This window comes from Balaenoptera physalus (assembly GCF_965194825.1).
Source record: "Balaenoptera physalus genome assembly, chromosome: 7".
NCBI lineage: Eukaryota > Metazoa > Chordata > Mammalia > Artiodactyla > Balaenopteridae > Balaenoptera > Balaenoptera physalus.
The window spans coordinates 21513332-21528838 of record NC_138886.1 but is presented as its reverse complement, the minus strand read 5'-3'; the positions used below and the strand labels follow the sequence as shown (position 1 = coordinate 21528838).

At 34.1% G+C, this 15507-nt stretch overlaps 1 protein-coding gene across 5 annotated transcripts in view; it reads right to left on the bottom strand.

Annotated features, from left to right (window-relative positions):
* The window catches only part of PTBP3 (polypyrimidine tract binding protein 3), a 101541-nt gene that overhangs the window by 81932 nt on the left and 4102 nt on the right, over positions 1 to 15507 (bottom strand). The gene's annotated exons all lie outside the window — the stretch shown is intronic.

Sequence of the window (15507 nt, the reverse complement as noted above, 5' to 3'; positions counted from 1 at the left end):
CTCACCTTTATATCCCCCTCTACAGGAGCTAATAATGAAGTGGAATCTGTGTTCAAAACTTTTTTGCTTAAAAAAGAGTAATAATTATAAACACAAGGGAATAAACTGAATATTCAGTAAGGGTTTCAGAGTAATTGTGAGGCAGTACGTGATAACTCCAAGTTTTTTTTTTTAACATTTAGGTTTTTGTTAACATTCACCTTCACAGCTCCTATTGCTCTAAACACACCCAAACCCCAAAGCCTCACATATGACTTGGAGATCATATCCCCACAAACTCTGTGGCCCCATCAACACTCTCATCTACTAAGTGAGTGTGATTATCTCTAAACATATTTCTTAAAGAACAGTTACCCTAAAAAAAGAATAGTTACCAAATTGTTTGTGACATTTTCCTTTCCAAAGCTGCCACTGTTGAGATTTTAAGACAATGAGAATAAACAAGGTGGTAAAGATGGGGTAAATTCTTCAAATATACAGCTGTGACAATGTTTACAATCTCATTTATGACACAGTTTCAATAAAATGGTTTTTATTGTCTTCATTTTATATGAACATCTTAGCAATAAATAGTAACACTTTTTTTAATGACTAGCAAAATTATTCCTCCAAAAGCCTTCTAATTCATGACGTCTAATCAAAATGCCATTCATTTGAATATTTATTTAGTTCCTACTATATAGGCATAGATCATACACATTGACTTCAATATGTAAAAGTGTTTTAGCAATATTCATTCACTCAACAGATCCAACAAATATTTACTGAGCACCAAACTATATGCCAGGGTCTTTAAGCACTGGGGAAAATCCCAGTGAACAGACAAAAATTCCTGCCCTTATCATGTGGAGTTTACAGTCTTGCAGAAGGAAACACATAACAATCAAATTAAGAAAATTGTGTAGTATGTTTTAAAGTCATAATGCTTTTTAAAAAGCAGGATAAGGAGCAACGAGGGGTAAAGAGGAGAACTGCGATTTTTAAGTAGAGTGGTCAAGGAAAGATTTAAGAGCAAGTGACACTTAAGTGTAGTCTTAAGGAGGTAAGGAGCAAGCTATATAGGTATCTGAGGGAAGAAATTGTAGGCCGAGGAAACTGAGATAGAATGCCTTGCATGTTCTAGAAAACAGTGACGAGGCCAACTGTGACTGAAAGAGTGTGAGCAAGGAGAGAAGAAAACTAAAGAGACAAGGAGGGTATGTCATAGCATGTGGTGCCTTGAAAGCCATTCTAAAAAATGTTACTGAGTGAAACGAGGGACAAAGAGTTGTGAACAAAGGAGTGACATGATCTGATTTACTTTTTTTTAATTTATCTTATTTATTTATTTTTGGCTGGGTTGGGTCTTCATTGCTGCGCGCAGGCTATCTCTAGTTGTGGAGAGCAGGGGCTACTCTTTGTTGCAGTGCGCAGGCTTCTCATTGCTGTGGCTTATCTTGTTGCGGTGCACAGGCCCTAGGTGCGCAGGCTTCAGTAGTTGCAGCACACGGGCTCAGTAGTTGTGGCTCAAGGGCTCTAGAGCACAGGCTCAGTAGTTGTGGCGCACGGGCTTAGTTGCTCCGCGGCATATGGGATCTTCCCAGACCAGGGCTCGAACCCGGGCCCCCTGCATTAGCAGGCAGATTCTTAACCACTGCGCCACCAGGGAAGCCCTGATTTACTTTTTAACTGATCACTCTGGCTGCAGTGTTGAGAATAGTTTGTAATGAAGCAGAGAAAGATGCAGAGACTCCAGTAGGAAGCTAAGGTGATAATCCAGATGAGGGGCAAAGGGAGTGTTACTGGGGAGAGTGGTTGAATTATGAATACACTTAGAAAGGTTTGCTAATAATTAGACATGGAGTGAGAGAAAAAGAAGTCAAAGATGTCCTGGATATCCCAAATAGGCCTAAATGTAAAATATTCTGTCCTATAGTCAGTGAACAGATATTTTAAAGATTTTACTATACGTATTCTCCAATTCTCACAACTCTGCAAAGTAGGTATTATCATCCCTCAAAGAATCAGAGGTTATATTATTCGACGTAGGTCAGAGAGGGTAGGTGGTACAATTAAAATCTAGGTCTGGTTTATTTTTCACCTGACATACCTGTTGCTCTCCAGTCTAATAAACAAATTTCCTCTCAATATCTTATGCCAATCCTTTGATTCATTTATTCCACATCTAGACATTTTATATTAGAACTGTACATGAAGATATGTACATGTAATCATCCTTTACAAGAACAAAATAAACAAATACAAAGATAGCTAATACTGACTGCTTAATATGTGCCCGTACTGTTCTATGTGCTTTATCAAACATATTTCATGTAATCTAAGAAGGCTTCAAGTGTAAGACTCCATAATTTTATCTAATATCCAGAAAGAAAAAGTGCTGTCAACCAAACTGTAGTACATTATCAACGCTAAGATGCACCCTGATGTCAGAAATGTTAATACGGAAAAAAAAAGGGGGGGCCTTAGAATCAATGAACTATCAAATGGTCATAAAATGCTAAGCACTGAGCAATATTATGGTGATCAGTGTTGGTTCAAAATATTACATCTCATACCTCATTCATTAAAAATACTAGTTCTATCCTTTTCCTTTCCACATTTTAAGTTCTAAACCTCTTTCAACTCTCTTTTTTCCCCTCAAGGTTGTAACTAATAGAATATTAGTGCTTAACTTTGAAACCACAGGCACTATTGAACTGCTTGTGAAAAAAATCTCTGTAAGACAAGGATAAAACATCCTCTTCCAATACAGCTGCAGAAAAAGACACAATTCTGGTCATAAAACTGCTTATAAATAAATGTTATTTCTAACAAAGATGTCCTGTGATCACCTGAATTCTGGAAAGTATAGCTATGTCCCATAATAATGACAAGGTCTGGGTTTTGGTTAGTTGTCATACTTAATAACTTACTGCCCTAATATTATATTGACACCTATTTTCTGAAATACATATAAACTTACAAATTCTTTTATTAAGCCTATCATTGAAACTTCCCTCTTCTCACACATTCATAAACAAATCCTAACAATTTTTTAGATTCTCATAACACAGAGTTGGAAAGCCTATTAACATTTTGTGAATGAGAAAAATAAGGCGTAAATGAGTTAAGTAGCTTATATAAATTACACTACAAATAAAGAGTTGGGGTCAGGATTCAAACCCAGGCAGGCCAATTTCAGAGTCCATGCTTTTAACTGCTATACTAAACTATTAAAATATTAAACCACCACTATGTTCATAATAAGAGATTAGTTACATGAGTTACAACAGATCCATGCAATGAAATACTAGACGGTTACTAAAATGATAAAGGACCAGACTTATCAACCTGATATAAACTCACAAGATATTGTTCATTTTGAAAGCCATATAAATTAGTTATAACATGTATTATGTTTCCATTTTTGTAAAGCAAATTAATAATAAATATGCACATATACTGTGAGCATATATGAAAAGGTCTAAAAGCAAACTCACCTAAATTTTAGCAGGAATTATTATTTCTAGCTTTTACCTTCTCCTTTACACTTGTCGCATTTAAACATTAATCAAAGGGAAATGGGCTATTTTCATTTTGAAAAAAAAATGAACTTTAAAAATTTTGCCAACATTTGTTTTAAGCTCCATACCTGGGTCTTTCAATCAAATATATTTCATGGGAATTTTTGGTCAATTCTATGGAACATATCTATCATAGCAAAAATGTTTAAAATTTTTTTTAATTTAAAATTCCTTCTTGCACCATTTAATGATCTGAAGGCACCTCTGAATTTTATAATAGCCACACTGTATGAACATAGGCTAGTTTTCATGCTACTTTAGTTGAGAAAGAGCAGACTGAATGGCTATGGGTCTCAATGGATGGAATTCCAACGCATCACAAAAACAGGGTTGTGGGACTTCCCTGGTGGCGCAGTGGTTAAGAATCCGCCTGCCAATGCAGGGGACCCGGGTTCGAGCCCTGGTCCGGGAAGATCCCACATGCCGCGGAGCAACTAAGCCTGTGCACCACAACTACTGAGTCTGCGCTCTGGAGCCCACGAGCCACACCTACTGAGCCTGTGTGCCGCAGCTACTGAAGTCTGCGCACCTAGAGCCCGTGCTCCGCAACAATAGAAGCCACTGCAATGAGAAGCCCGTGCACTGCAATGAAGAGTAGCCCCCACTCACCGCATCTAGAGAAAGCCCGTGCGCAGCAACAAAGACCCAACCCAGCCTAAAATTAATTAATTAATTAAAAAACAAAACAAAACAGGGTTGTACTCTAATCTCTTCACCTTAGTGAAACTACAAGTATATTTCACTGCTTTAGCAGACTGTAAGCTATGCTTCCATCTCTAACACAGTGGTATACTATTTTTATCCCAGAACAAACCAACATCCAAAAATAATGGAGCTTATTAACCAAATACTATCTGGAATATCAGTTTTCCTAAAACCAACTGACACCAAGGGGTAAAAAACAGAGCATTGGTTTTGGAAACAAACCTTTGTTTGAATCCAGCCCCTGTCACTAGGGTATTAGGTTTGACCTAAGGTATCATGTTACAGTTAACACCACAGGTTTTTTTCTTCTGTAAAATTAGTCTAATATTATAATAGATATGCAAAGTTTCCTTTTAAAATGACTTCTTATATACTGATACCCAGCAGGATAGGGATAAAATGCAGTTTTTTAATCTGGGAGAGGGAGGCAAAAGCAGTACTGGTGAACAGAATGTTGATGTTCTGCCTACTTATCCTATCAATAATTAAGAGAGATCTTGAAATCTATGACTAGTTATGGATGTGGCTATTTCGTCTTTCACCTAAAACTGCTATACAACTCCTCAGGACTCACAGGAGTCCTCTCTTGAATGAAGATTTCCTATGTTTTGGAGAAAAAAAAGTGCAGAACAGTGCATAGAAATATGCTGTCTTTTATATTAGAAGAGGAAGAAAAAATATGTACAGTTGCCTGTATTTGCATTAAAAAGGTACTAGAAGGGTAAAGAAAAAACTAATAAAATTGTTATCTTTGGGGAAAAGACAAGAAGGGGGACAACAATGTGAATGAGAGATCTCCCTAAACACACAGTTGAATTTATTTTTTGGTGAATTACTTCTGTCCTTTTAACTTTTATTCATGAATTTAATTTTTATTTTTATCAAATACGTGTACTGTAACAAATTTTACAAAATAGTCTATATGATAAAAGCAAATCTCTCCACCCAAACAGAATCTTTAAACAGTTCTTATTCTAATGGTTGCCACCACAACATTAGATAATATGCTTATACCACTACTTTTAAGTTATCAACTTTAAAAATAAACTGGCTGACTTCTAATATGAAAACTTAGTTTACCTCTTATAATTCCTTCTTCTGTTCTCTCAATGTTTGAAATATATGCTCTTAATTTTAATTCTTGTGTAAGTATCTTTGAACTTTAAATACTACACGTGTATCTTTACTGCTTGTTTTGTCAACTTGACATTACCTCTTGATTCTCCAAAAGAGAGCTTTTGGGGTTAGTAATCTGTTCCCTCCCTCCCTCCCTCTGCCAGCTTCATTTTTACTTTTATTGGTATGCTTGTTACATTCTGCCCTCCAACAATAGCATTCTGGGCTTTGTCCATTCCTGTCCTGTCCAAAGGTTGACTCAAAGTTGAAAATCAATACACAGCATTTACACTTTTATTACAATATAAATATTGTTCAAGGAAACATAATCCTGGAACACTTCACTTTTTACTCTATGCGTCTAATGTCACAACCTTAGAACCACTTGAAAAAGACTATTCTTAGAATCAAGATCAAATGCATTCTTTATTATACTCTACCAATTTCTTAACATCATGCTACATTCTAATTTGGTTCATAATTAGACATTTTTATTTATTCATTCATTCATTTTTGCTTTCCGTGACATTTTTAAACTGTCTTTATTTTCCTCACACTATTATCCTTTATTATATCATCATATTTTCCCCAAACTCTTCATGGCACCACTCATTCTATGTAGTCCTCATTTTTCTTCCTAAGATCTCCCTCCTAAAACCCTCTTTTCTCCTGCTTCAATCTAGAATGACTGCTCTCTAGGACTTCTGAACAGCTATTAACTTAAGTCTTCTTTTCACTTTTCATCTGGGTTGGCTCAACTTTTTCCTGAACTTCTGTCTTCCTTGTCCTTAGTTCACATTATTATTTTGCTGGAGTACAACCTTAAACAACTACCTAAATGATGGTAAACACCAAGGTAAACTTTCTGGGTCCATGCATGTCAGAAAATTCTATCCTCATAATTAATCATTTGATAGCAAAGAATTCTGGGTTAAAAATTTTTTTTCCTAAGAAAATTAGGAAAAGATTCACCATTTTCATCTAGCATATAGTAGGGCTGGTAAGATGCCAGTCTGACATTCATTTCTTTGAAGTTGACTTGTTTTCTGCCCCAACCTCCCCGGAAGCTTTCTGAATCATCTCTTCATCAGTGGAACTCTAAAATTTCACAATAACATATCTAGGTGATAGTCCTTTGTACTCACTGTACTAGGTAATAAATAGGTGGGTCTGAAGCCTGAAACTAGAATGAGTTGGTCTGAAGCCTGAAGCTACCACCGTCCTTTGTACTTCCTGTACTAAGTAATAAATAGGTTGGTCTGAAGCCTGAAGCTAACATGAATTGCTAACTCCCATCTCCAAAATCAACCATGGAGGAGCTGTAGAAGCTGAAGGGATATGTGGATTTCAGGAACCAAAATAATGAGAGAAAAACCTTGATGAAATGTCAGGGAAAAAGATAAATCAACAGTTGAATTGAAATTTTAATACATTTCTCTTAGAAAGTAATAGACCAAACATAAAAAATATGACCAGAAAAAAAAAATACAATCAATAACTTGAACTAATAGATACACTGAATGCAGAACCAGACATCCAGCTAAGAATAAACATTTATAAAAACAGACATTGTATCAGGTTGGCAAACTTTATATGTAAAGGGCCAAATAGTAAGGGATTTTAAACTTGGTGGGCCATACAGTCTCTGTCATAACTCACAAAAGCAGTCACAGACAATGTGAAAATGAATGAGCATGGCTGTGTTTCAATAAAACTTTAATTACAGACACTGAGATTTGAATCTCATCTATTTTTCACCTGTTACAAAGTATTAATCGTTGGATTTCTTTCAAGCATTTAGAAGTATAAAGACCATTTTAGATTGCAGGATGTATAAAAACAGATGGCAGTGAGCCCTATTTAGCCCTTGGGCCATAGTTTGCCAACTCCCATATTAGTTCATAAAAGAAGTCTCAATATGTTCCAAAGGAATATACTGAACATACTATGTTCTCTGCAATAAAATTAGAAACAAAATTAAAAAGAGTGGCTAATGTTTGGGAACTAAACTTTTAAAGCCACTAAATAATCCTGGAGTTAAAAAGGAAACTTCGGAAAGATACATGCACCCCAATGTTCCTAGCAACACTATTTACAAGAGCCAAGATGTGGAAGCAACCTAAATGTCCATCAACAGATGAATGGATAAAGAAGTTGTGATATATATACATAGGAATATTACTCAACCATAAAAAAGAATGAAATAATGCCATTTGCAGTAACATGGATGGACCTAGGGATTATCATACTAAAACGAAGTCAGAAAAAGACAAATATCATATGATATCACTTACATGTGGAATCTAAAAAATGATACAAATGAACTAATTTAAGAAACAGAAACAGACTCACAGACATAGAAAACAAACTTATGGTTACCAAAGGGGAAAGAGGAGGGAGGCGTAAATTAGGAGTTTGGGATTGGCAGATACAAATTACTATATATAAAACAGATAAACAAAAGGCCCTACTGTAGAGCACAGGGAACTATATTCAGTATCTGTAATAAACTATAATGGAAAAGAATCTGAAAAAGAGAATATATATACATATATATAAATAAACATATATATGTAACTGAATCACTTTGCTGTATACCAGAAACTAACACAACATCGTAACTCAACTATACTTCAAAAATAAATAAATAAATAAAGGAAATTTTTAAAGAATCATAAGTAAAATATAAAAATACTTAGATATAATAAAAATGAAAACACAAATCCAAAACTTGTGGGATCCAGCTTTAGTACTTTAAGATAAGTTTATAGTTGTAAATACATTTATGAGAAAACAGATTTTAAAATATATGAGTTAATTATTAACTCAAAAAAGAAAAAAAATAAAGCAAAAGAGCAAATCCAAATCCTAAAATTACTGTGAGAGGAATAAAAAACCTGAATTGACCATAAGAATTAAAGATAGTGAAGTAATAGACAACGACATCCCTATCCCCCACTACCAACCCAGGTCCAGATGACTTTGCAGGTGAGATCAACTAAACTTTGAAAAAAAAAGTTGTTCCACAAAACAGCAAAAGAATGAAAGTTAATCAGTTCATTTTAAGCAGCTAGTGAATGAAATCTTGATTCCAAAAATAAAATTAGAAAATCACCTCTTTGCAACTATCATTATAATAACGAATTAAGGCAAGAAGCATCACATAGATGCTAAAACTAGTAGGTTAAAATTTGAGAATTAAAATAATATTAGCATGGCCTTAAAGTACTACTCCACAAAATACTTACTAGTTGCAAAGAGAAAAACAGTAAATTTACAACAGAAAACCTGGCAAATACAGCTTTAACCAAGTGATCAAAGTTAACATTACAAGTTATAGGACAAATCAGCATCCTCTGCCTTCTGATAAAATACACTGAGACTATAACATGACTTCTGTGGTATTCCTGCAAAAATACATAACCTAAATTTACTTATAAGAAACAGATAAACTCAAAGTAAGGGATATCCTACATAATAACATGCCTATATTCTTTTAAAACATCAATATCATGAATCAAAAAGACTGAGGAAACATTTTAGATTAACTTCCAGATTTTGCTAATTATGCTACAGTAATGTAAAATGTCTTTATTTTTAGGCAATACACTCTAAAGTATTTAGGGGTTAAAGAATAAAGTAAAATAATGTATCAATGAAGTTTCAAGGAATCTCCTTGACAAGCTATTAATTATGAAGGGAAAATTAGTAACTTAATATAGTGGAGAAGCTGGGCTGACAATCATGCTAACCAAATGATGATTCAGAAAGTGAAAAAAGAATATAGAGAGATATGTGTATATCTACAGAAAGTAACATACACATATGTATAAAGAAAAAGAGAGAAACACTATATAAATGAATAATAAAACAAATGGGGCAAATGTGAATTACCTGGGTAATGGTTATATAAGTTTTTATACTATTCTACAAACTTTCTGTAAGTTTGTACTAAAGTTTTAAAAAACTAAGATATCAATGAAATTCACCACATTAGTATACTACGAAAAAACAAAACCTTTAAAAAGGAAAAATCAAAGTATGTGTAAATTATGGTAAGCTATTAGAGAGAGAGAAAGAATGTGGTCATATAAAAAAGTCATATGCAGTGATTTACAACCAAAAAAGTATTTGCACTTACATGATCTTACTTGGACATGAATAAGCTATTTTATTATTCATTTTTCAGTATTTATTCACTACTTTGAGTTAGGTAGTTGTATTAGTTATGAATGGATGCATAACAAATTACCCCAAAATCTAGCAACTTATAAAAACAAGTATTTTTAAACTCCATTTCTGAGAGTCAGGAACCTGGGCATGGCTTAGTTAGGTCCTCTGGCCCAAAGTCTCTCACAGGCTGCAATCATCTCAAGGCTCAATAGAGGAAATGGAGGTCCCACTTCCAAGCTCACTCAAGTGGTTGCTGGCAGGATTCATTCTGTAAATGGGCCTCTCCATAAGGTAGCTCACTTTTATCAGAGTAAACAAAGAGAAAGCAAGAGAAGCCAGTCCTTTGGAACCTAATCCTTCAAGTAGATTTAAGCCTACCATCTTGCTATTTGTTATCTCTTTGGCTCATCCATCCTTTAACCTATCTTAAAACACAGACAGATTAAAAGAAAAGGAAAAGGAACAGAAAAAAGATATACCCCACAACTACTAATCATAAGAAAATTGGAATGACTAGAATGACTACATTACTATCACACAAAGTAGATTTCAGGACAGGAACTATTACTAGATAAAGATATATATTACAAATGATTTTTTTAAAGGTTAATTCATCAAGAAAATATAACATTCCTAAATGTGAATGCATCTAATAACTGAGCTTTAAAATATATAAAGCAAAAACTGACAGAACTACAAAAAGAAATTAAAAAAACACAACTACAGATGGAAATTCCAATATTCTTCTCCTCTTTCAGTAATTAACAGAATAGAAAGAAAATCAGGAAAGTTAGAGAGGACTTGAAACGTCAACCAGTTTATTCTATTGACATTTATAAGGCACTACACCCAACAAAAATAAATTAGACATTTTTTTCAAGTGTACATAGAACATTCATAAAGACAGACTATAGCTTGACATTAAAACAAATCTCAGAAAATGTAAAGAGGTGAAATGGTATACAGCATGTTCTCTAATCAAAGTAGCATTTAAAAAAATAGAAAGGGACTTCCCTGGTGGCAGTGGTTAAGAATCCGCCTGCCAATGCAGGGGACATGGGTTCGAGCCCTGATCTGGGAAGATCCCACATGCTGCGGAGCAACTAAGTCCGTGCACCACAACTACTGAGCCCGTGTGCCACAACTACTGAAGCCCACACACCTAGAGCCCGTGCTCCGCAACGAGAAGCCACTGCAATGAGAAGCCTGCACACCAGGACGAAGAGTAGCCCCCACTCACCGCAACTAGCATAGCAACGAAGACCCAACGCAGCCATAAATAAATTAATTAATTAAATAAATTTCAATAAAAATAAAAATTAAAAAATTAGAAATAGAAAGAAATCCCAAGATTTGGCTTTGAAAACCCCCAAATATTTAGAAATTAAATCACGCTTATAAATAATCATAGGTAAAAAGAGAAATCACACTAAGAGTAGAAAATACTTTGAACTGAGTGAAAATTAAAACCCAGCACACCAAATTTCGTGTGATGCAATGAAAGAAAAAAAATCTGAACAGCACAATACCTATTTTTTAAAACTGACTTCATAATTAAAAACCTTCCTGCAAAGAAAATGCACCCACAAATAGCTACACTGATGAATTCTATCAAACATTTAAGGAAAAAATACTACCAGTCTTATACAAACTCTCGTCAACAGACTGGACATGGCTGAAGAAAGAATTATGAGCTTGAAGACATTTCAACAGGAACTTCCCAAACAGAAATGCAAAGAGAAAAAAGAATTGGAAAAAAAAAAGAAAGAAAGAGAAGAAGAGAGAGTGAAGTAGAAAAAAACATTTCAAAGTAATGAATGACCAAGAGCTTTCCATAATCAATGATAGAAACCAAACCACAAACCCAGGATCTCAGAGACCACCAAGTAGAATAATACCAAAAATATGCACTTCAGCAGATCATTCAAACTGCAGAAAACCAAAAACAAAGAGAAAATCTTGAGGAAAAAAAACCTCTTTACCTACAGAGGACTAAGGATAAGAATTACAGAGGTTTCTTTCTCATCAGAAACCATGGAAGCAGGAAGAAAGTAGAGTGGAATATTTAAAGAGTTAATGGAGAAAAAAAAACCCCACCAACCTAGAATTCTACATGAAAAGCATCCTTCAAAAGTAAAGGAGAAATAAAGACTTCTTCAGACAAAAACCAAGGAAGTGTATTATCAGTAGACCTGCCCTACAAAAAATGTTAAAAGAAGGTCTTTGGGGAGAAGAAAAATTATATAGATCAGAACTCAGATCTACATAAGGAAAGGAAGACTGTTGGAGAAGGAATAAATGAAGGTATTTTATACTTCTTAATTGATCTAAAAAGCCTGTTTATTTAAAGTAATAATAGTAACAATGTATTGGGTGATTACTGCATATGGTTAAGTAAAATGAAGGATAACAGTGTCCTAAGGGACAGGAAGGAGAAATTGGGAATGCTTTGTTTAAGGTACATGCACTATACATGAAGCAGCATAGCATTATTTGAAGGTGGACATAAAATGAGCTGTAAATGTATACTGCAACCATTAAAAAAATTTTTTTAAAGAGGTATAAGATGCTAACAGAGGAAATAAATGGAATCATATAAAATGCTCAATTAAAACCAGAGAAGGCAAAAAAAATGAGAGGGAGAAGATAAAAACAAAGAACAAGCCAATGAATACAAACAGTTATGAACAAGGTACTTATTAACTAAATTAATCATCCCTTGAAATGTGAATGGTAATGGCCTACATACACCAATTAAAAGATTGCTCAGAGTGGATTTAAAAAAAACAACAAAAAACCTAACGATAAAGTTGTCTACAAGAAACCCACTTTAAAAGAATAGGCAAAAAAGTTAACATTCATAAAAGAAGGTAAGTGAATGGCTAATAAGCACATGAAACGGTACACACCACCATCAGTCATCAGGTCAATGGAAATTAAAACTATAATGAGATGCTACTAGGCATTCTAGTTATACTCACTAGAATGCCTAACAGTAAAGTGTTGGCAAGGATGTGGGGCAACCTGAACTCGAATACAAAGCGGCTCTAAGTGTAAAGTGGTACATTTTAAAAAATAACCAAGTTAAACATACACATATCCAATTTTACTCCTAAGCATAGTGTACAATGAAACACACATTTACCCAGAGACATACACAAATGTTTACAGTCGCTTTATTCATAATAGCTCAAATCTGAAAAGAACCCAAATGCCCACCAACATGAGAATGGATTTTTAAATATTGTGATATATTCACACAATGGAATACTCTAGTTAATAAATAAGAAAGAACTACTGATACACAGAACATAGATAAATCTAAAAATCCATTTTGCTGAGTAAAAGCCAGGCATCAAAGAGCTTATGCTGTATATATGGAGTATGAATATTTATTTCACTTATATGAAAATCAAGCACGCAAAATTAATCTGTGATGACAGAAATCAAAAGAGTTGCCTAGACTGGGTCTAGAAAAGGGCAACAGGAAACGGGGATACATTTGTCAAAATTTATTGCACTGTACCCTTAAGACCTGTGCATTTCACTCTATGTAAGTTACTGCTCAGTTTAAAAAAAAAAAAAAAAGATTTCTGGCAAACGCCTTTTCTGTAGTTCAAACACAGCAAGCAGTAGGTGCATTTTTTCTGCAAAGGGTCAGAAAGTAAATATTTTAGAATTTGCGGTCATATGGTCCCTGTTATAACCCTTCTGTCATTGTATCGTTAAAGTATCCAGACAATATGGAAACAAATGAGCATGGCTGTGTTTCACTAAAACTATTTACAAAAACAGGTGCCAAGCTGGATTTGGTCCACAGGCTGTAGTCTGCTAACTCCTGGTGGAGCAATAGAAAATCAATCTTCAAAATTAATTTAAATACACTGTAGTGTTTTTTCCTATATAGTGACAGGCATGATAATTATTAGAAGCCAATTATAGTCCTTCCTAAATTTGTAGGTTTTTCTATACTCATCTAATCATTTAAAATAGAAAGGTAAACTAGAAAATGCCTAAAATATATTTAATATGGAAGATCATTTTAAAAAATCATTTAATGGCCACTACAGTATTCTGAAAAATTATCCAGGAATGTGAGAAATATTTGAGTTTAAGATACACTAGCTAGTAATAATTAAAGTATGAACTAGAAATTTAAAATACACTTAGTTACACACACAAAAAGCTATGTTACCCACAATGCTGATGCTTTGATTTATCTGGTATAATAAAGTTCTTGAAACATGCCCAGCATCAATCATCATCACCTGGTTCGTTCTTTATTTAAAAGAATTGAAAATTAAGAACAGCAATTACTTCTCGCTGTTTTTAAAAGCATTTCAGAATACAAAATAACATATGGAAATAAAACAAATATTTTATGAGAAGTACCAAAAGCTAATTTTTTGCCTAATTTAGGCAAGGCTCAAAAACTGATACCCTGCAAAGAACATCCAAGGTATACAACTAGGTATAAATAAATCTCAAATACAGCACAGCCCTAAGTTGCCTGAAAATGTTTATCCATCTTCAAGAAAATTCTAATCTAAAAAAAGAATTTAATTCTCTCTCACCATGGTATATACCTATTAGAAGAAACACTAGCAAAATCAGAAGGCTTGGCTCCAGTATAAGTTTGCCACCTAATTGATTGTGTGAGAATTTGGCATCCATTCATTCATCAAGCATTTCTGAGAGCTTACTATGTGCCAGACACTGGAAACACAGTAGTGAAGGAAATATCAAAAATCCCTGCCCTCATGACATATTCTAGTGAGTCACTTAATCTCTAAAAACAATTCAGTTTTCTTTCACTAAGGTAATGGACTTCATATTTAAGGGTATTTTCAATTCTCTAAAATAAAATCCATATTACTTTCTGCATCCGGGAAAGCAACTGATGGAGCATAACCTGAAATCCACTCTTGCACTGACTAAAACTATTTCTTGTATCATTATACTCAGACAGCAAATAAAAGAAAATAAGTGACATTCTTGAAGAATTTATTTAAATTCGCTAATTTTGGCTTATACAATCTAGAGGAAATATGAGCCTTATTGGCCTATTACTTGGTAACTAAACTTCCTTGGATGGGATCCAAGCTTTGAAGCAGAACAATCTTATGAGAATTTTCTTCATATAATGAATAATTTTACAGACATTTCCAGTATTGCCAAGTGAATCAACTAATCAGCTTATCCTTTCTTCAGAGTAGGATCTGATCTTTGTTTCCAAAGTGCTTGCTGCAACACAGGTAGTCAGAGATCCTAATTGCGTATTCAAATCTAGTTCCTGAGCCTTACATTTACATTTTTCTCTTATCTATCATCAAGATATATTTTTCCCCAAAATAAAACAGGCATGACAGTCCTTCAAGCATAACTCCTCAACTCCCAAATGTAAGTTTTTTAAATGTTTCATGTATTCATTTTTCCCAGATAAACTCTAGAATCACAAATTACATTTCTGGTAAGACCAAAACAACTCTCACTTTAAATATCCCTTCCCTCACAGGCCCCTACGGAGACGCCAAAAGGGATCCAAGACATAAGCATGCAGTTTCTAATCTATGAGTATCATTCCCAAATGAGAAATTAACATAAGTATCTACCAAAAAGAAAAAGTATATCCCACCAAAAGAGGTTTCTCCATTTATTTACAACTCATAAAATATGTTCGAAGTTTGCCAAAGCAAGCTAACTCCATCCAACTTCAAAAGACAGTATAAGCAGTAGTCCCCAATTAAGCTAATCTTGAACATCCTATTGTTAGTCTAAAACTCTGCTATCTTTATGCTTATATTTTAAGATGTTGTAGGAATATGAGCACCACCATCAGATCCAATAAAACCACATGCAGAAGTGTTGAAACTGTTAGCTAGAGATGATGGACAGAAAGCATCAAAACAACTTTACATAAAATACATATAATATACACATGAATTATTTC